The sequence below is a fragment of the Nanorana parkeri genome, unplaced genomic scaffold (genome assembly GCF_000935625.1).
Source record: "Nanorana parkeri isolate BGI_ZX_2015 unplaced genomic scaffold, ASM93562v1 scaffold3349, whole genome shotgun sequence".
In the NCBI taxonomy this organism is placed as follows: domain Eukaryota; kingdom Metazoa; phylum Chordata; class Amphibia; order Anura; family Dicroglossidae; genus Nanorana; species Nanorana parkeri.
In genome coordinates this window covers 5963-26729 of record NW_017309617.1, presented here as the reverse complement: position 1 = coordinate 26729, position 20767 = coordinate 5963, and the positions used below count along the sequence as shown (strand labels likewise).

The 20767-nt window shown below is 41.6% G+C and overlaps 1 long non-coding RNA gene across 1 annotated transcript; it reads left to right on the top strand.

Annotated features, from left to right (window-relative positions):
• The first annotated feature begins 3917 nt into the window (after window positions 1-3917).
• Window positions 3918-14730, top strand: LOC108803060. The gene is made up of 3 exons (XR_001942255.1): window positions 3918-3929; window positions 7615-7738; window positions 14611-14730. It is a non-coding gene; the product is annotated as an uncharacterized LOC108803060 (long non-coding RNA).
• The last annotated feature ends 6037 nt before the right edge of the window (window positions 14731-20767 follow it).

Sequence of the window (20767 nt, the reverse complement as noted above, 5' to 3'; positions counted from 1 at the left end):
GGAGAAAGGCGGCAGAAAAATAAATAAAATCACTCCCAAGAAAATAAAACCTGAACACTCATGAGCAAGCCATTATCAACATCCAATATTGTTTATCAGAAGAAATGACTGCGGATGCACTCACCAAGCAATTGCCAAAGGATCATCACAGTTTCCGACATTCAGCTTCGAGAGAAGCTGAATGTCATATAGCAACACATATGTTGTTGAGAAGGGGTGTTGGAAATACAAGAGCATACACTGATTTGTATTACTGACATTCAGAGATGTAATATTATCTTTTGAGCTGTAGATGGCAGCATACTGCAATGCTAGTCTGTATGTCCATGCTTATCTATGCTATATACAGAAAGTTCTCTCTGTATGCTGTATTTTGATATAATGTTCTTTTAAGCAAGTAAAACATAATTCAGCATTCCTCAAGATCTCACTGCTTCATCTAAACACATAACCAACAGGACATTGGGCACATAATCGTTTGTTTTTCCCTACCTGAGGGTAGTAAATGTCCTCCCGGGGCCACTCTCCTTGCTTCAAAGCCTTAGTTGGTACTGTGCCTCAGCAACGGCAGTGGCTGCCATATCTGTGCTGTTTCCTGGGTCACTGACAGATGGGCATATGGGTAAGGGGTCTCCTTTGGTTTGCAAGGTTTGCAGTCTTCCATGTGGGAATGCATCCCATCACTTGGTTTTGTGATGCCAGCACACCTGCTGCTATGTCCTTTGTGCCGACCCCCTTCTTAAGTTCTACATCGAATACCTTAGAATCTACCAGCACCCCTCTGGCATTTGTTTGGATGGCTTTATGTCGGACATTGAACAAGCTCCAACCCCCTGCCATCCACACTTGGGGTGCCTCCCGGTACCTTTTGGGACCCACATGTTTCTCATGTCCACTTCCTGCATCCTCTGGGTTTAAATGTGCCTTCTATTTGCACAACATCACAATCCATTCTCTTATGTGAAATTCTCTTGAAATGGGACAAATCCCCTGGTACCTGAACAGAGAAGTTCAGTTAAGCTTGGGTGGGTTTCGTCTGGGTAATCCGGTTTCCTCCCACACTCCAAAGACATGCTAGTAAGTTAATTGGCTCCTGCCTAAATTGGCCCTCGTAAGTATGCTTGTGAGATACGGACATTAGATTGTAAGCTCCTTGAGGGCAGGGACTGACGTACATGTGCACTATGTAAAGCGCTGCGTAAATTGTCGGCGCTATATAAATACTAGGGATGCACAGATACTTTTCGAGTACCAGTGCAGATACTTGGCATTTTCATGAGAACTACCAGGGTTTCAGCGGTTGCAGCTGGGACCTGGCTCTGGTGCTCCACCACTGTCCTGAAATCATTAGTCTGTATTGTTTTAGAAAAACTGTCACATGACAATAAACAAAAATGTATCAGTACTCGTACTTGTAAGTACTCAGCAAGTACCAGTACTCGTACTTGCAAAACTGGTATCTGTGCATCACTTTATTTATATTTATAAAAACAAAACCGTACATTAAAACAGAGATGCACAAATCCCAGGAGCTCCGTGTGCTCCTTACAAATGACAGCTGACTCCTAACTTCTGAATTTTTCTCTAGTCTAGTCTTGGAGCTCAAAAGTATCGGTACATGTACTCGTACTTGTACCGATTACTGTACTTGGTATCTGTGCAACCCTAATAAATACCAATAAAAAATAAAAAGCCCGTTGACGAGGGCCTTGTGGTTGTGGTGGCTTTGGTCTCTGGTGCTGCTGTCCGTAAAATCCTTCTTCCCACTTTGCTGGACAGTGGCGATAACTGACGCCAACTTTTATTGATGGGGAGGGGTGCTTGGTCATCTCTCCACTCTGGTGGCTGAATGCCTATGGACACAGCTGTGACATATGTCAACCATCAGGGAGGCACCAAAAGAGGTGAAGGTCTCCCACATCCTTCGTTGGTTGGGTAGGACAACTGGCAAGCAGACTATTTCAGGGGGAGTGGTCCCTTCATCTGAAGGTTTTTCACCTTCTCTGTCAATGTTAGTGGACTCTGGACGTGGACCTTCTGCCATCTTGTTTCAATCACAAGGTGGACTCAGGATTAGTAGGCAGACGCAACAGATCGTATTGTATCATGGACCAGTTTGGCCTTGCGTGCCTTGGTACACAGACCTGCTTCATCCAGACCTTAGGGGACCCATTAACTTATCTTACATCCTGGTTTACAGTCAATACATTTAATGGTTTGGCTGTTGAGAGCAAGGTGTTGGTATAAAATTAATTTCAGTACAGCGTTGCATGACGTCAGTCAAAGTATCGCAGCGCTGAACACTGAAAAATGGCCTGGCCAGGAAGGGGGTCTAAACACCTGGTCTTGAAGTGGTTAAAGCACGTAAGGCTAAATCCTTATTATAATACGTGGAAGGCATTTTATGCCTGGCGTGAGTCCTCGTAGGTCTCTCTGTGTTCCTTTTCGCTTGCTAGGATCCTGTCTTTCCTCCAGTGTTGAGTAGACCAGGGTTTGGCTCTCACTATGATTTAAGGGTCGTATTTGTTCTAGCCATCCTTTTTCAATTACCTTTGACCTATCATTTGTTGGTGCATACTTATATTCAAGGAATGATGTATGTTGTCTCTCTGAAATAACCTCCTATGAGGCCATGGGATCTGATTCTGCTGCTTTCGTTTTAACAGACGCACCAGTTTAAGTATATTTGTGAACTTCTGCTGCTGACTCTATCTTAGAAGGTTGCTTTTTTGGTGTCAATAACCTTGCATAGGGTTTCTGAACTGTTGGCCTTATCATGCAAGTTCTCCTTTTTGGAGTTGCATAGTTATAAGGTTATGCTTCATCCTAGACTTTACAACCCCAATTCCAAAAAAGTTGGGATGCTGTGTAAAATCTACATAAACACAGAATGCAATGATTTGCAAATGTCATAAACTCATATTTTATCTAAAATAGAAAATAGAACACATCAAATGTTTAAACTGAGAAAATGTACCATTTTAAGAAAAAGGTAAGGCAAAGTAATGTAAGTGGTACTAACAAGGAAGAGCTGGAAGAACATATTGCAACTAATCAGGTTAATTGGCAACAGGTCAGTAACATGATAAAAAGAGCATTTAAAGGTGCCCATACACTTTACAACCATCGCAAGACTTTAGTCTTGCGATGGTTGTAAAGTAATTAACAAAAACGCACGATCTGCCCATCTTGGACATGCAGATCGTACTTGCGATCATCGCAAGCCTGCCCCCCTGAGGGGCGGGCTTCCGATGACCACAATGCTGAAAGGGCAGTGTGCGCGTGCGCACACCGGCCCATTCGGCATTTGTCTCCCGAGCATCATTGAAACCAGCCGAAAATCGTAATATTTTCGGCTGGTTTTTTAGCATGCTCCTTAGACAAAAGACGTGCGACCATACAGTAGAAACGGTCGCACGCCTTCATTCACACTGCATGATACTCTTACGATCGTGGGATTTCCCGCGATTCTCCTACGAGAATCGTGCAGTGTATGGGCACCTTTAGAGTCAGAGGGGTTGATTTACTAACCTTATAAACACACCACGAACATGTATACACCTCTATAGTGTGTTCCCTCCCAGCATGATCTATGGGTGGAATCTAAACACCTTTGTAGTGTGTACACACCCAGCAGATGTGTTGTGCAAAGCCCTGCATGAATTACAAGGTGATGTTGTGTAAATTAGCTCTATGTTGCTTGCGTTGATGAATGCAGGAATGTAAATGCATGAGCTAACCATTTTTGTCTAAACTGTGAAGCAGCATTATATATGCATCATGTGCATGATTTTTCCATATATGGCATTAGTGGAAATATGCTTTTAGAGACCTTTTGGTTGATAAATACGTTTTGCTGTGTGAAAATCACACGCACCTGGTGCCTGCGTGTGTTCAGGTTAGTAAATCACCCCCAGAGTGTCTGAGAAGTAAAGATGGGCACTAGTCTCTGAAAAGCTGGATTTAAAAATTGTCGAACAATTTCAGAATTATCTTCATCAGTGTGGGTGTATATATATATCTTGTAAGAAGGACACTCGACTGTAGTCAGGAAATGCAAGTTAAACGCAGTTTATTAAGGGCAAACACAAAGAGTCTCTTTCCATCAACAGGGTAGACTTCCCCGTTTACACAAGACAGCTTCCAGCAGCAACCTAAAAGACAGTCTTTTGTTCACACAAAGGCCAACATTTCATGCACTTCTCATGATAATTCGCTTTCTTCAGCATATACAGTTCTCAGTATTGCTCAGTAGCTTTCCTCAGCTCCCCCTCGTGGGTCACCGACTCTCTCAGCAGTCAACCACCTTCCTGACCTCTCCCACCCTCCCCCGGCTGTTCCACGTGCGTCCAGCACGCACCTGAGTCTGCCTGTGTCCGTGTGCCTCCTGCAAACACAAGTCCAACACAACTTCTACACAACTCTGGTGCAGACTCCTAATAAGGCTGCTCTCAGCCACCTGATCCAGCTATACTGGTCATTGGCAACACCTATAGGGGACTAGAGATTCCATCCCCCTATAGTCCGGAAAACCTGGAAGGAACGTAAAAGCCAGTTTCTTCCCTGGAAAAGTTTTAACATCGTGGAACCTCTTAGCCCTCTGAGTGTTCTTGGGGACAATGTTGCCAAAGTACATTGTGGCATTGCCACACCCTTCTACAATATACTCTAACTGTATATATACACTGAGTGGCCAGATTATTATGACCACCCCATCAGTATTCCCTTTTTAGGCCAGGAGATGACTTCGTTGGGCCGCCTCGTGACTCCACGAGATGTTGAAAGGTGATGCGAGGAATCTGACACTGCACTGTTGCCCTTCTGTTGTCTTGTACCAGTCTTGCCACTCTCCGTTCTGCCCTAACATTGACTAGTCGCTGACGGCCAAAATTCGCACGTTCAGACCCAGATTTTCGGCTGACAGTCCAGTCTTTAAACACTTTAACAACAGCTGCTCTTGAACATTTACCAAATTCTGCTGTTTTGCTGATACTCGCTCCATGGCTCCGAGCGCCAACAATCAAAAGCCAGGTTGATCTGCTTAATCTGTGTTAGGTCAAAAACATCCAGACTACCAAGGGCCAGATGAAGGAGCAGATGGTCTGTGCCCTGGATTTGCATGATTGAGCAGACCAGCCCCTTTCTTTGATGTCACAGGATGCGATACCCAGGAGAAGGAGTCTTCCCCACCACAAGATGCAGGTGGATGTGATGTCCAGGGTGACCAGCCTGAGAGCCAGATGCTTAACCTTGGGGGCCAACCAACAACTGCTAAACTCAGCTGATCCACCGCTACATCTCCAGCTCATTCTACATCACCAAGCTGCTTCTGTAACACAAAGAGGAGCTAGCTAAACTCCAGCTGCAGCAGAATGGGTCTGCTGGTTCCATGGAGTCCAGTGGAGAAAAAGTATATAGAACCTCCCTGAATAAGTTCCTAATTTTAGACAAAGATGGCGACATATTAACTTAGTAGGTGAGGTTGAATAAAGACAAAGGTCCATCCAGTTCAATCTATGTTTTTTTTGTGTATGTGTTTGTGTGTCTGCATATATAATATATATATATATATATATATATATATCTATATCTATATAGATAGATATATATACATATATCTATCTATATAGATATAAATAGATATATATATAATCATCTGCAGTACATAATATCAAAAGATTCCAAGAATCCGGAGAAATCTCTGTGCGCAAGGGACAAGGGACAATATTGGATGGCCGTGATCTTCGGGCCCTCAGACGGCACTGCATTAACAACAGGCATGATTCTGTGATGTACATCAATGCATGGGCTCAGGAATACTTACAAAAACCACTGTCTGTGAACACAGTTCACCGTGCCATCCAAAAATCCAAGCTGCTGTCTTTGGGCCAAAGCTCATTTAAAATGGTCTGTCGCAAAGTGGATAACAGTTCTGTGGTCAGGCAAATCAAAATTTTACATTCTTTTTTGGCAACCATGGGCGCAGCGTCCTGCGGGCTAAAAGGGAATGGGACCTTCCAACTTGTTATCAGCTGTCAGTTCAGAAGCCTGCATCACCTAAGGTATGGGAGTGCATTAGTGTGTATGGAATGGGCAGCTTGCACATCTGGAAAGGCACAATCAATGCTGAAAGATATATCCAGCTTTTAGAGCAGCATATGCTCCCATCCAGACAACGTCTTTTTCAGGGAAGGCCTTGCATATTTCAGCAGGACAATGCTAAACCGCATACTGCAACCCGGGTGCTTAACTGGCCTGCCTGCAGTCCAGACCTTTCAGCAGTTGAAAATATTTGGCGCATCTTGTAACAAAAAATACGACAAAGAAGACCAAGGACTGCTGAGCAGTTAGAGTCCTATATCAGGCAAGAATGAGACAACATTCCTCTCCCAAAACTCCAGCAACTGGTCTCTTCAGTTCCCAGATGTTTACAGAGTATTGTTTAACCACTTGCTGACCAGGTGTTTAGATCCCCTTCCTGGCCAGGCCATTTTTCAGTATTCAGCGCTGCGGTACTTTGAATGACGTTTATTCCGTCATGCAACGCTGTACTGAAATTAATTTTATACTATTTTTTGGGGACAGATAGAGCTTTCTTTTGGTGGTATTTAATCACCACTTTTATTTTTTTCTATAATTGGGGTAAATTCCTGAAAATTTTGAAAAAAATAGTTTTTTTTTACATTATGTTGGGAAACAATTATTACTACCCATTTATTTTGGTGAAATATAAAAGACGGGGTCACGTCGGGTAAATAGACACCAAACAAGTCATGCTTAAAAAGTGCGCGCACCCGCGAAATCGCAAAAAACTACCATACTCAAAATTGACCATAGGCGACGCTTTAAAAGCTTTTACAGCTCATCAGTTTAGTGTTATCAGTGATTGATGGCCCTAGAATTATCGCTCTAACTGCGATATTCGCGGCGATATGTAACATGTGCGGCGTAATGGGCGCAATTGTCGTTTTCGCAGGCATGCGCACCTGACGCCTGTTTGCATGCGTGTACGTATGGGTGGGAACTTTTTTAAAAAAATTGTTTTTTTAATCCTTTTTTATGTGTAACTAATTTTTGGGGGAAACTTTAACTTTTTTTCACTTAACTTTATTGCGATCAGATAGGGGGCTAAGAAACGCCCTTATATGATAGCAAAAAAAGTGACAGGTCCTCTTTATGGAGACATCAGTGGTCTCCAAGACCCCTAATGTCACCTAGGACCCCCCTGAAGAAGCTGATGAAGCAGAGATCTGCTTCATCAGCTTCTCTCCATGGGGGGGGGCCAAGGAGGGGGGGGGGGGGCATGGGCCGGCAGCTTATACAAGCGATCCGCCGGCTCTATAGCCGGCGGATCGCTTGTATGTTAACGGACATCGCTGCCTGTTTGTAAATTGACGGTGTGGGCGGGGCTAACAGGCCGTGTTACATCCAGGAAGCTCCCGGCAGTTAAAGAAGAGGGGATGCTACACCGTGGCAAACATTTTCTCAGCTTTTTACTGATTTGATTTATGAAAGGTAATTATTCCCTACATTATCTTAGTTTTTATGTTACGAATGGTGTTATAAGAATGATAGAGTATGTCAAGATAATATTTTTTCATGTTTTACTTGCAGCCCCAGTTGTATCTGGAACAGGCCCCAATTTCTCTCTAGGAGAGCTACAGGGACACCTGGCTTATGATTTAAACCCTGCGGGAACTGGCATGAGAAGGACCCTCCCTAGCACCTCATCAAGTGGGTATGTTGTCTCAATTTTTTGAAATGTATAACTATTATCTATATAAGGGGCTTCCAAATGTTTTCCTCTGAGGCTGCGTCTGTTAAAATCTGGTGACTCTTAGGCCTTACCTATTCAACCCCACATGTAACATTACAGCTCTTTTTGACTAAATATCAAATGTTCTGCATATTCTACAGTAATATAAATATTATAATGTGAAAACACATATTTAAAGTCAAATACATTAATTTACCACTGGAGAGAGACTGTAGTTCAGAGAACACACTTTCGAGAGGGATTGCAATGGACAGAAACTGCCTTAGGGAAAGAGTCTGTCATGTGGAGGAACTACAATGTGGATAGAGACTGCCATAAGGAGAAGGACTAGAGCACTGCAGCCAACCCAGAGCTGCACTAGAAGCAGGTCAGTTTGCTGTGCTGCAAGTGAGTGACTTGCTGTGGGTAGCAGTGATGGTACTTCACTATTCCACCAATGTTCCCACAACTGGTCTACCTAATGTACATATACAAAATACATGCAAATACGTCTACACTAGAACGTTAAGTGTTTTACCTGATGCAGTTGTGATAGAATACATGTTAGATGTTGACACATGATCATTAATACAGTACTGTGCAAATGTTTTAGGGAGGTGTGAAAAAATACTGTAAAGTAAGAATGCTTCCAGAAATAAAAGTGTTAATAGTTTATTTCTATCAATGATCAAAATGTAAAGTAAATGAACAGAAGAGAAATTCAAATCAAATCAATATTTGGTGTGACCACTCTTTGCCTTCAAAACAGCATCAATTCTTCTAGGTACACTTGCACACCGGGATGTTTGTATTGAGCTCAATACAAACTGGGATGTTTGTATTGAGCTCTCTTCCTATATGCTATAAAGCTTCTGAAACTGAATAAGAGGCCAAAAGCAGGTGGTCATTCAGCTGCTTACTACAATGCAGTGCATTTGTTCAGGAAACTCTCATGACGATTATCACAAGGATTCCCAGGTGTGTTTCATTTCTCATCAACAGGCAATTGATCATATCCGTAAAATGACACATTTGCTCCATCTTTTCTCCTCTTTCCTACAATCGATTGATACCCGCAAGGCATTTATGTTTTGTGGCAATCTGTTTTTACTCTTGAGCGATGGGGCTTTCGTCCTAATTTTTTTCAGATGGGTTTCCTCTTTATACATGACACCTAGTGCTTATGTTAGGTACGCTGGTCACAAGCTGGTCAAAAGTGCAACAGATTCCTCCATCTACGCTAAACTGTGTGGATGGAGGAATCTCCTGCTGGGCCAAGCTTCAGTATCTTGCTTGTCGGCCCCGCTGGCTCCCAAAATATCTAAACAATCTGATTTCATGCAGGCATTGTTCAGGTATTTTGAGAAAAGAGTTGACGAGGTCTGGATGAGAGTGTGTCAATGAGAGTTAAAAAATAAGTTTGGCAGCATGGAGGGAGGAATTTTATTTTAGGAGGGCAGCTTTATACAGGGTGAAGTCTTACAGAGACCTAGTTTTCCGCCACAGTTGCTCAAGAGCGAGGCTATGTCTTTTTAAATGTCTGGTTTCTCCGTTTGCCACCGTTGTAGTGGACGTGGTCTTAGTCTGCGTCTAGTGAGAGGAGCCAAGGTGTCTAGGCAGGATGACAGCGAACTATTGAAGACAGAAGTAGCCAGGTCAGGGCAGCACAGGGGTGAGATTTTGTCGTAGAGGTAGTCAGTAGCAGAGAAGAGAAGGGCTGAGGTGGCGGAGGTTTCTCTGGGTGACAGTGAGCATCACCTATCAAAACAATCCCAACTTAAGAAGTCCCCATGACCAGTTCTTCAAGAAGCGACAGTTCAGCTTTTTGCCTGGAGTTACAAGTCTTCTTTCCTGTAGTCTATTAAACCTCATTTATAAACAACATTACACTAGCATCATAAATCTGGTGCAAATATATTCCGTGCAAGTTTAAACACTCGCAATTGCTATGATAAATTCCCCCCTATGGTTCTTAACCTCCCTGGCAGTATGATTATTCAGGATTTTAGCATCCCAAAGCGGTACATTGTTTTTCATGGAAATTTGTTGTTTTATATTGTAGGCCCGTAATTCTTAGTAAATGTTACTAATAACTCACCTAAATCTGTCCAAACAAGAGTCCAGTAGGCAACCCAGGTATGATAAAGTTTGAAACACTAAATTAAAAAATTATAATATAAGAAATTATAATATAATAAGTAATTATAAATAATTATAAAAAATTATAATATAATAATTTTAAAAAATGGTCCATTAAATGGGAATTCTGGGGGCGGTGCCTGATCCGTACCACAGTCAATAGAGTACCAAGTTCGCACATAACGGTCGCAGAATCGTCGCTGTTTTAGGTCAAAAGCGGTTTTAGACCAGGTAGAAACAGCGATAGTAAATTAGAATCACTTGCAGAATTGAGCAATAGCGATTCGTTGGGAAATTGGTCATCAGACACTGAAAGTGACTTTCAGTGTCTAATGAAGAATTTCCCAACGAATTTTCGGGGTTACCGCTCTTGGTACTGAAAATTAACCCCAAGCCAGACTCGGGAATACCGCCAGGGAGGTTAATAAACAATGAAGAAAATAGGACTTACTGTAAAATCTGTTTCTTGGAGCTCATTAAAGGACACAGTGCCTGCTGTGTTGTGATCTACTCTTAATTACTGCTTTTCTACAAAAGTGAAGCATGCTGGGAGTGGAGGGGTCATACCTGGCTGGCCATGGCTTTTTTGTTTTCCAGAGACCAAATCCTCCTTTAGGTGGCAGTATATCACAATCATATCAGAATTAATTATTCCTTTGTCCTTTACTGAACCTCATATAATGGATTTTCTGGTACGCACCAAAAATCCTGTTTTTACAGGTTTCAAACTCCTTTTACAACCTTTTGTACTAAATACTTGTGTTTAAATGCCTTCTTATTTAAAATTAACTTACTTCAGTTGATTTTAAAATACATGTGCTCACTTAAAGTATATGTAAAACTAAAAATATTTTTCAGTATGTTTGGCATCGTGTTTCACTGTATACAGTTTTCTTAAGCAAGTCATTTGCTGAGGATTTATTGTAGTTTCTTAACTGGGGAGTCACCAAAAAAACAGCACATCCTGTTTAATGCTGACACCGCTAAGCCACTTCCTCACAATTAGCAGCAGCGTTGTCAGCCTGCTGTGCACTTCTTCCGTTGGCTGTTGGACTGTCTATCAGATTGGCAGCCCTACAGCCAAATGGTCCCCCTGCTGCTCCCTCTATACCTTGCTCTTTTTCAAAGTCCATTTGTAATCATCTGACTGTATTTGACTACACTGTCCAGTGCACTTTACCTGACCTGATATGACACGCCCCTCTCTTTCTCCACAGTATGGCCTTGTTTATATGTGCAGTGGACTTTTATTGCCCTTTGAAAAGTAGTCTGCGGTGAATCACTTTTTAGAGCATGGTTGAGCGGTGGTTTGCAAGCAATTAGGAGGCTAAACTGCTACCTGCTGTCTGTTTTTTTCTTTTATCCCAAGGGAATTTTGCATTGCAATTCCACACTGAAACTGTGTGCACAGTGGTTGGCACGTGTTTGTGGTGCAGTCCCATTGACTTGAATGGACACTTTTGGCAAGCAATACCACCTGCCAAACACAACATGCTGTATAAAATTGCGGCCATGGCATGTGTATAAACCAGAGCAGCTGTTATGTTAGGTTTTAGGTGGGTGGTCTGGGAGCAGTAATAATACATATCAACTACCTGTTTTTACTGCCCCTTTGCTGCATGTGTATATGAGGCCTACAAGTGTACATGACGTCATCTGTGAGTTTGGCCATGGTGTACTTATCTATGCCAGTATAGAGCACTAGAGTAGGAGGGCGCAGAAAGTGTATTTCCACTAAGGCTGGGTTCACACCTAGGCGTATCGAATATGCGCGTTTGTCACGCGTTTCGTGCCGCGCGTTTTTACCGGGGCTACCTGGCTGTATCCCAATGGATATGCAAGGCAAATACGCCCCAAAGAAGCTCCTGTACTTCTTTGGGCGTAGGGCGTTTTGCAGCGCGTTTTGCAGCGCGTTCCTACGCGCTGTAAAACGCCCAGGTGGGAACCATGCCCATAGGCAATCATTGGTTTTCACATGTTGAGCGTTTAACAGAGCGTAGGAACGCGCTGTAAAATGCCCAGGTGTGAACCAGGCCTAAGAGGAAAAGGTATTCAAGGTATTTCCAAGTTCTAATCAGTTAAAAAATATTATGAATTTTTTAGCTACAAATCATATAAATACAAACGGCAATAAATGACTATAAAGAGAAACCATAATGATAGACTTCGATTGAGCTTTAAAGTGAAACATTGATATAAAGTGTAACTGTCATGTTTTCTTGCTATCCATAGCTCTGTTGGAGAGATTGCCTGGTATGCAATGCCAGTTCATTTTTTTACCATGGAAACTCTCATTTATTGACGTTAAATCAAGCCAAAAAGTAATCAATCAGAATCTTTTGTCTGTTCTCCTGATATAAAGCAACACTGGTTAAAGAAGAAAGATAACCATAATGGGTTATTTTTGTATTTAAAATACAGTATGTGGTCCCAATGTATGAAATCTAGTTTGATGCACTTCCTGGCAGTTATTTAACAGTGATTCCTCCTTTCACTGCTAGCTCCGCCTAATCGTTTTTTTTCTTTAAAATATTTTTATTTTATTTTACATTTTCCTATTTTGAATCATTTTAAAATCATTTCTCAACCTTTTTTTCCCCACTTATTTTCAATTCTGCTTGGTACCACGGAGGTACCGAACAGAATAGCCGAGCTGAATGCCGCAAGATGGCATTCGGCTATTTACTCACTGCCATTCGGCCCCTATGAGAATAGTGGTGAACGGCAGCGAGGGAGCTGCCGGAGCTTCGGCTCAGCCGATCTAGATGTTGGATTGGCTGAGTCCAAGTCCTTCTGCACTTCGGCTCAGCCGAACATGCAGAACATGCAGAACATGTTCGGCTGACTGCAGACAGCCGAGATACGGCTGATTTTAGCCGATGTATGGTTGAAATCAGCCGTACACGACTGAAGTGAATAGCCGAACATTGTTCGGCTCACTTCGGCTGGGTTATTCACTCGGCTGCCTTCGGCAGCTTTGTGAATAACCCTGTTAATATATGTTGTGTGTGCTCTTAAATATAAATAAGCTTTTATTAATATCATTTAGATCAGTGGATCTCAACCTGCGTAACCTGAGGACCCACATTTGTCCTTGGTCATTAGGTTGTGACCCAAGTTGCACTGCAATGGAACGCATGGCATTGCGGTACCGATGTGGACAATAGAACTGTGGATTGGAGATGCTTTTGGGGTGCCATTAAAATGAATGGCAATACAATGCACCTGTCACACCAGAACGCGTGGTAGGTACAATTGCGCGGTACAGTGCGTTAATTGCACGGGATTGTGCGATTAACACACTGTACTAATGTGAACGGGCCCTCAAAAACACTGACAGATAGACACAATCTCACACACTCACAGACATTCGCACACACACAATTTTTAAATCCACCCTGTCTCACTACCTTACAAGAACTAGAGTGGATCCTCAGCCTGCGGTCCAGTGTGGGCTGATGTACTGTGACATACATATGTGTATCCAGTTGTACAGCTCCCTTGCACACCCTGTAGAGGTTCCAGGAGCCAGAATGTTACATAACTCCGGTCCAGAAACCTCTACAGGACACACAAAGGAGCTGTGAGCAATGCACTTATGGATGGAGCTCCCTCGCTGCCATGGCCCTAGCCCACCCTACCTCAAGCCGACACTCGGTATCGGGCAGCATGTTTTGAATGGCTGACAGTGCTGTGCTAGGGGGAGGGGCCTCTCACCTAGAAAAGTGGAAGGAATGCGAGGACCCACTGAACACACGGTTACTACCCACTTTTGGGTCGAAACCCACCAGTAGAGAACCAAGGATTTAAATGATTATCAAATAATTTTTTTAGGAGTCATTCATCCAGAAAATTTCTAAAGGTTTACAAACTGCCGCAACTATGTCAGTGCTATATGTGTGAATGTATGCAGATATATTGCTTACTCCCTAAAGAGTTGCTGTGAAAATAGGGCCCTCCCAGCATGTCTAAGGTACACAGTTTCATTGCTGGCGCAAAGCACTTACCAACCTATCAGGGGCGACCGATTAACTGGCTTCCACACTAGTGATCTCTTGTAGTACATTTTTTCAGAGAGGTTAGATACAGGACTTGCAGACTCCAGAAAAAAGACAAAAAGTACTTACAACCTTCACAGATAGAGAACCTTTAAATCGACTGAGAATTCTGTGAGTGACTCACCAAACTTTAGTCAAGGACCATGGCATCTCTATCCCCAGGCTTAATGTACTAGACCCTGAACCCAGGCTTCAGACAAAGTAATAGTCACCCTCCTCAGGCTGCAGGCCCAGGAGGATCAGACAATCCAAAGTATCCTTCATCCAGAAAGGGCCCAGGGGAAATACTGCCTTCTCATGGTCAATTCTGAATATATAAATATATACCCTCTCCTAGCATGCACCACTTACAATAAACCTCCCAGTGGTTGGCTGAAGAGGTACAAACATTCCTAACTCTGATTAGTGCAGCCTCCCTTATTATTGCCAGGGACACAGCAGGCAGAGGCAAACAATTCAGAAAGCCGAACTATCAATCAGAATCAGACTGACTCCTGCTCCTGCTTAGGGCAGTGCGGCTATGCAAAATTAAAAACATTTTCAATAAAAAAGGTTCAGTAACTAGTCTTTCGATTTTGTTGTAGAGATTCCTTCCACTTTATTGTAAGACATCTGCCTTGACAGTCACTCTGTCCTTTAATAATTTTCCCTGTACAGGAGTAAGAGACACAAGTCTGGCTCCCTGGAAGATGATGTAGACACAAGTCCTGGGGGAGAGTTCTACACATCTCCATCTTCGCCAACCGGAAGCAGCCGGAACTGGACTGAGGACATGGAAGGTGGTGAGTGTGATACAAACTGAGGTTTGACTTTAAAATTGGTTAACATAAAAGACATTATGAAGTATTACAAATTTTCTGTTTAGTCACTTTTTAGAAAAAAAATGACAAATAGAAAAAATATAAAATGAGGAAAAAAGGGGTCTTTAGTAAATCTCCAATAAAATGATTTATTAAAATCTAAATGCTATACTTAAAAAGTTCTAATAATCGCATTTTATTTCTAGGAGAAGCCATAGATCATTCTATTATATAATGTGCACAATGCACCTGGTGAACACTAAGTTTAATAACACTTAAATCATAACACTTACATTTATGCAAAAACAACAGAATGTTGAAATTTCCATGATATTATTTGTCCCTTTTGCTTTTGAAACAATGTTTTTAAGAAAGTGTGATGGACAATGTTGCATTATTGTTTTTATTTTTATAATAAAAGCAAACTAAAATGATAGTTGTTTTTCACTGAAAACATTACTAAAGTTGTTTCGAAATGGTGAAGGAAGTGGTGTATTTGTATTGATTTGTATAAATGTAAAAATACATTTTTAATGAAAACAGTGTGTTCTTCTACTGCTACTGTACAGCTAGTAAAGTTGCATTGCGATTTAAAAGTTACCGTCAATGAAATTGTGGATTCTGATGCTGCTAATTATAACATTTTCACTTCTGGATCACATTTGCTTTGACAACATGGGGAGTTAGAACATTTCATTGCAACAGAATTCCCTTTCAGCAAGGTTTACTCACTCAAGAGATTAAGTTATGTAATGTTATTTCTTCTACTAACTATTATGTGTGTAGCACAATATATTTTTAAAAGGGGTAAATTGTAAAATGCTGCCTATTGGCAACCAGAACATTGCAGTTCTGTAAATGAAAGCAATCACCCGATTGCTGCCGCCAGTGGCTTTATGGTTTACTTTTCTTAATGTCTACTCAGGACCATACTATTCCCACAGTTCGAGCATTTCTGTAATTACACATATTATTAATTTGACGTTTTGAATACTGAAGATAAGTATATCAACACATTAATTGAGATAAAATTCATACATTTTATTATATAGAAATACGTGTGATATGACCTGCTATATCTAATAAAAAGATTTGGCATTGAAGAACATTTGGAGTGCTGGTGACCATTCATTCTGTTGGTTAAACGTATATGTAGACACATTTCTATGCTAGGATTTGGTCCCTGATGGATCCATATGCACGTAAACACATGTAAACATGCGTCATTTAAAGCATCTAACGGCATAAACACAGCCTGACAGATTTTCCTTTTGGTTGTGTAACAAAATATTAGGTTAAGAGTCCCATCATTTTGGTCAATGCAGTTGTTTTTGTTTTATTCATTAAAATATTCTGTTGAATTAAAAATCTAACACAAAGTCAGTTGTTTTATTAAATATGAAATAAACAATAGCTTATTACTTTGGTCAGTTTCAAGTTATTTCAGAGAAAATTGTGGGTTCTTGGTGGAAGTGTACCAACAACTTTGTCCACTTCTTTTGCAAAAAAAGAACCTAACAGGCATTCAACCATTTCGCTGCCAAGCCCTGTGTTCCACTTTTAACCTCAGCTAGCCACACCATTTTTGCAATGTTTCGCCTTTTTCTTTCATTTTCAACTGCTGCTTTTAGAGTTTGTAAAAGACCCCCCAAACCATACATTTCCTGAAAGCACAGAACCGGTAGAATAAAAAGATGGTGCTACTAATTTTGTAGGCGCTGCAATAATTGTGCAAATGTTTATCAAATCAATATTAAACCGATAAAAATACACAATAAATCGATAAAAGCACACTAAAATCTGTATCAGCGCACACAAAAAACATAATTTACGATTACGACTAAATCTAAAACATACAACTGTACGGAGTTAATAAAAAACAAATATTTACATAGTTGCATAGTATTAAGGTTGAAAAAAAGACACAGGTCCATCAAGTCAAACCTGTCTGTGTGTTGGGCGTGCGTGTGTATAAGAGTCCCTATGTGGTCTAGTATTTAAGAATACCTGTACCCCTGTATGTTATGGTTTCTTAGGACGGTATCTAATTGATCTTTGAACGAGTCAATATTCTTAGCATATATCACTGCTTGTAGCAGAGAGTTCCAAAATGTAACCGCTCTGACTGAAAGGAAGCCCTTACGCCCTTTGTGTATAAATTGGGACTTCGGGGAAATATTAGGGGTCTAAACAGACCCCTGATATTTCCCTTTTAAAATAGAAAAAGAGATTTAGGACACAGAGTCCTCAATCTTTTTTTCTGCAGGCCATGTTATAAATGAACAGGAATCCTCTATACTGAGTGTTCCTGTTCATTCATAACATGAGGACAGAGTATGTTTACTATAACCACAATTATGAATGAACAGGAGCTGATGTAGATCACCTCCACTGATCGCTGAGTGTTTGCACTTGCTCTCCATCCTGACAGCTGTCACAGGAGGCTGAGCGAGCGGTGCAGGGAGGAGAGCTCAGCCTCCTATGACAATGCTGGCAGTCTCCGCCCACACACCGCTCTGCCGGACTGTGACAGAAGCGGTGTGGGAGAAGACGCGCCGGCCGCAGCGCTCGGCCAGCTGTCACACTTTCTCTCCTCCCCGCTGGGCGCTGCTGTGTCCCAGCAGGGAGGAGAGAAAGTGTGACAGCCAGCAGAGGAAGGAAAGCAGGGATGTGCCGCTGTATCGGCAGAAAAATTGCATTTTCGGCGGCCGATATATCGGTGCATCCCTACTTTTTTCCACCAATTTTAGGTGGTGGCCGCTAGTCCTTGTTAGGGAGTTTACAGTAAAAAGTTTAGTGCCAATGTTTCCATCACCACTGAACATTTTGTACAACAAAATCATGTCCCCTCTTAATCTCCTCACTTCCAGCGTGAACAACTTTAAACTTAGCAACCTTGTCTCATAGCTTTGATCCTCCAGCCCCTTAATTAGTTTAGTTGCCGTTCTCTGGATTCTCTCCAGCTCCAGGACATCCTTTCTGTGGACTGGTGACCAAAACTGAACCGCATATTCAAGATGAGGCCGAACTAGTGATGTTTAAAGTGGCAAAATGATTGCTTTGTCTCTACAGTACATTCCCTTTTTAATACAAGACAGTACTCTGCTAGCTTTGTTTGCCGCAGCCTGGCATTGCAAGCTATTATTCAATCTACGGTCAACTATGACCCCCAAATCTTTTTCCATTGCTGACTTCTCTAGTGGAACACCCATTAATGTGTATTCCGCTTGCCTATTGTTAACCCCAAAATGCATTACCTTACACTTTTTTACATTAAACCTCACCTGCCATGTAGTTGCCCACACTCCCATGTGTGTTAAAAATCTGTGTGGTAACGTCTGGTGTGCAATGTCATTTTTGCTCTGCGTTGGTGTTTGTGTCGTGATAAAATGATGCAGACATAAATTTAATCGCAACACAGCGTATCACAACGCCTTGCCATAAATAAACGCCTTGCCTTTAAATAAATAACATTTTAACAATGCACCGCAGCGCATGTGCATAATTTGGTGCACACTGTTGCAGGTGTATATTATGTGTGTGTGGGGGGGTTGTGTTTTATTTTTTTATTTTTTTTTAACTTTTAGACTGAAGAGGCATAGTACTCTCCCCAATTATGAATGACTAGAACCCTCTATAGTGAGTGCACTGTCCATTCAGAAACTCATGAATGAACAGGAAGTGATGTACACACTTCCTGTTCATTCATAACTGGGGACACAGTTATTTACAAACACTGGATGGATCAGCAATCACTCCAGTGTTTGTTCTGCACAGAGAATGATCGGTAAATAATCCAGATATTTGCCGATCCTCCACTCGGCATACTGAACTACTCAACCACACACAGACTCCATCCTGAAACTTGACAGCGGCTCTGTTCTCTTCTCCCTGTTTGGCCACTGACAATAGTTAGAAATGTGGTAGTAGAAATGTTATGATTTGGGCTTGCTTTGCTGCTTCAGACCTTGGGCAGCTTGCAGCCATCATGTCAACTCTGAAATTTGCATCATATCAAAGTGTGCTTGATGAGTATGTGAAGCCGTCTGTCCAGAAGTTGAACCTAATTTGAATCCCATTGAAGTGCTGTGGGTGGATGCAGTTCAGGAAAGGAAAGCCACAAACATCTTCCAACTGAATGAATTTTGTATAGAAGAGTGGTCAAAATTTCCCCTGGCTGAGGTCAGACATTGGCTGAGGGTTTTATACAGACACTCAAGGGGATTTATCAAAACCGGAGCAGACACAATCTGGAGCAGCTGTGCATGGCAACCAATCAGGCTCTCTCTTTCATATTCAAATCTTAACTGAACAAACTGAAGAGAGATGCTGATTCGTTGACATGCATAGCTGCTCTAGATTTTGTCTGCTCCATTTTTGATAAATTCCCCTCACTGTATCTTTGCTCTGGATGGGCTCGGTGACAGTTTATTGTTAAAGAGAAAGCTTGACACCACAACTGTTCAAACATTCTTTGGTTAGTGTATGGGATATCATAATTTATGCCATCATACATGTGATTAGACGCCCATACCACTCTTTATTGCCCTGTAGATTTAAGACTTACATGTAGAGAGTGCACTAAGTATAGAGGTCACATTTGCAGAGCAGCGTAGAGAACTTCTCTGGGCAGATGCCAAACTCATGAATATGCATCCCTGTAACCAGCAAAGGTCCAACAGCTTCTAATGAGCAGTCCTTTAAGGTGATCTACCTGCCTAACTCTGTCTTGCATGCTTTGTTACTGTAACTATTAATACTGAGAGGAAATACGGGCGTACTCATATCCAAGGTTTGCACTAGGGCCCAATCCTACATAACTATACCACTGCTCCTTTGAAGCTTTCTTCATTTCCTCTGTGTGGCTCTGACTATGGTTCCCTTAACCTCTTTGTGACGGGAGACGTACACTGTACGTCCCGCCACAAAGTGCCCAAATGACGCCGCGTACACTGTACGTGACCAATGTTTACAAAGCTGTGATATATTTCAGTTACAATGTATCTCTGTGCCTGAAATGTATCACTTCTGATACTCTGGGTAGGATCAGAAACTTTTAGGCTGGGTTCACACCTAAGCGTACGGAATATGCGTGTTTAACTCGCGCCTCGTGTTTTTACCGCGATTTGCGGTAAAAAGAAACGCATGAAACGCGCGTTTCCGAGGGCTATCCAGCTGTATCCTAATGGATACGTGCGGCAAATATGCCCCAAAGAAGCTCCTGTACTTCTTTGGGCGTTGGGCGTTTTGGGGCGCGTTCCTACGCGCTGTAAAACGCCCAGGTGGGAACCATGCCCATAGGCAATCATTGGTTTTCACATGTTGAGCGTTTTACAGCGCGTAGGAACGCGCTGTAAAATGCCCAGGTGTGAACCAGGCCTTAGTGACATCTGATTCTGACATGCTGTCAGGATCAGTCTCTAAGGTTATTATTATCTGTTCCTAAGTTTGGAGCCGCCTAATAATAACCAAAAATGTAAAAGTTAATATATCAAGCAGTCATAGTGACTGCTTGCTATAAATTGACAACAACAAAAAAAAGTGTTACAAAAAAAATTAATTAATTAATTCATTTATACTGTAATTATTCTAAAAAACTATTTCTAAAAAATAATAATAATCAAAACTTGTGAAAAAGTGTTTTCTTTACGTTTTTTCCTCATTTTCTAAAATATTTTATTCAAACTAAGTGAGGCGTTAGGTACACATGTTTGATATAATTATATAGCTCTATCTGTCCTCTAAAAAAACAATATATAATATGTGTGGGTACATTTAGTAAGAAAGTATATTACTGCCATGGAAGAATCACACAGCAAAAATTTAAAAAGCGTGTAAGTCATTTACGAACAGAAACTGAAAAATAGCTCAGTCATGAAGGGGTGAAGGTGAGGACTTAAAAACCTTTTGCCCATATACATGTGACTCATACTACATCACTAGAAGAATGTTAAATCATTCTCTCTTGATAGTCGAATTTAGATTTAAACATTTTCGCAACAGCAGCTTATGAA